Source organism: Prionailurus viverrinus, chromosome A3 (genome assembly GCF_022837055.1).
Source record: "Prionailurus viverrinus isolate Anna chromosome A3, UM_Priviv_1.0, whole genome shotgun sequence".
In the NCBI taxonomy this organism is placed as follows: domain Eukaryota; kingdom Metazoa; phylum Chordata; class Mammalia; order Carnivora; family Felidae; genus Prionailurus; species Prionailurus viverrinus.
Genome location: NC_062563.1, coordinates 38,595,564 through 38,597,956, shown reverse-complemented (window position 1 = coordinate 38,597,956; position 2,393 = coordinate 38,595,564). Strand labels below are relative to the sequence as shown.

The 2,393-nt window shown below is 34.4% G+C and overlaps 1 pseudogene; it reads left to right on the top strand.

The window, feature by feature from the left end:
• The first annotated feature begins 1,144 nt into the window (after positions 1–1,144).
• LOC125162913 (60S ribosomal protein L31-like) lies at positions 1,145–1,514 on the top strand (annotated as a pseudogene).
• Positions 1,515–2,393: the final 879 nt, after the last annotated feature.

The window sequence follows — 2,393 nt, the reverse complement described above, 5'->3', positions numbered from 1 at the left end:
TTAAAAGGAGTGTTATTGATTTGTTCTGTGTTATATGAATAATTCATAACAAAAGGAGAAAGCAGAGGTGCTTAGGGACACAACATTTATTGAAAAGTCATAATATTAAAAGTAGGGAAGAATTAAGAGTTAGAGATAAAGGAATTTTCCATTCTCTGATCTCTAATTCAGATATCCCCCTATGGTCTTTGACAGGAAATTATTACTGGGTAAAAGAAGAATTAGCATGTGTATGGCTCTATTGCTTGGGTGTGCGTGTGTGTGAGACTACCAATTAGTAATCTTCTGTTAGGGTATTTCTACTGAGTTTTCAGATCCTAACTTCTGTTCCTGAAATACACTTCCCTTTATTCTGCTGATCTCTCTATTTCAAACAGTCAATGAATGCACTCTTTACATTGGCAATCTCTATGTACATATTTGAAAACAAATTTTAAATCTGATGGCACCAAGTTTTGATGAGACTGTGAAGCAACAGAAATTTTTATATATGCCTGATGGGAATATAAATTTTATAATTGGGTAATATTTTATAAGCTAGAAAATTTATATTCTAAACTCAATAATACCCCTCCAATGTTTTCCTTATTGGTAAAATGGAGTTAATAATGTATCCACTTAACAGGATTCTTAGATTAACTTAGTAAAACAAACTAATTAGTAAAGCTAATTAAATTAAGTCACTAAATTAGTAAAACAAACAGACTAATAAAAGTTAGCTCTTATTATCATTAGTAGTAGTTGCAGTAACAGTTATAGTATATTCCTATTGTTAACTATGTACTATAGAAAACCATTGTTTATAATAACAAAAAAATTTTTTGAAACAACTTCAAAGAATGAATAAGTTCTGTATACTCTTACAGTGGAATACTATACAGGCAGTACATGCATCAACAGGGATGAATCTCAAAAATATATCATTGAGTAAAAACCAATTTTCAGAAAAATAAAGTACGATACTAGTTATACTTAGGCTAAAATATACAAACAATATTGTATAGACTTTATAAGGTATAATTATAAATGCTTTAAAAGCTTAAAGAAGATATAGAAATAATAATCCCCAAATTCAGGATTGCTGATAACTCAAGTGAGGAATGAGGGGTCTGTAATCAGAGATGGAATTTGACTTTCCAATTTGGGTCCCACAAAGAAGGGTGGAGAGAAGAAGGGATGTTCTGCTATCAACGAAGTAGTGACCAGAGAATACACATCAACATTCACAAGTGCATCTGTGGAGTGGTTTCAAGAAGCATGCCCCTTGGGCACTTAAAGGGATCCAGAAATTTGCCATGAAGGAGATGGGAACTCCAGACATGCACATTGACACCAGCTTCAACAAAGCTGTCTGGGCCAAAGAAATAAGGAATATTCCATACCATATCCATGTGCGGTTGTCCTGAAAATGTAATGAGGATGAAGACTCGTCAAACAAGCTCTTTATGTTAGTTACCTATGTACCTGTCACCACTTTTGAAAATTTACAGACTGTTAATGTGGATGAGAACTAATGGTTGATTGCCAAGTAAAGGTATAAAACTGCAAAAAAAAAAATAGAATTTCAATTGGATGGTGATTCTATTACTTAAGTTGGGAGTTCACTGTATCTTTCATTGTCTTTTACTGCATCTTAAATATTGCCCTCCAAATAAATTAGCACAGAACAACAGAAAAGAACAAATACCATATTAATGAATTGGTGTTTGTGTGTTTCCTGTGAATAGTACTTATTTGTTAACTAAGTAGGAGCCTGTATATTGAAAATCAGAAGTGTTCATACAAAAAAGGGCTTGAGTCTCTGCTGAGACTGGAACAAAAAACACACTGTGGAAATGTATGCATCCAACACTCACCAGTCAACACCCATAGAGTTACAGAAGGCAGGCCAGTTGACCTGAGAACCATTAAGTCATCACCTTTGCCCAAGTGAGCTGAATTGCTTTGTCTGTTTTGAATTTCACAAAATATTTTGCTCTTCCATGGCCCTAGGGATGCTTTTATCCATTTACATCTGAACTATTTTTATATTCCTTGCTGGCTGTTCCTTATCATGCCCATGCCAGTATTTGCTCTCATGTTAACATTTCCAGAGGGTGGTATTTTGCCTGAAACACATATCAGAGTTCATTTATTTATTTATTGAGAGTCTATCATGTGCCAATAATTATTGGGTACTGACTCAACTCTTTTAAATGTTTGATAAATGGCTTTTGAATCTATTTTTCTGAATATTATTTACCCATATGAGAAATGTTGCCAAGGTAGGCCAGAAAGGTGAAGCGGCTCTAAGGGACATCTTTCTCATGATGCATGTCCTCTATCCTCACCAGTGTCCTCCTTGAACCCCAAAGTTGGTGTCAGGTATGTTTCTAAAAGATCCTCCAAAGCCC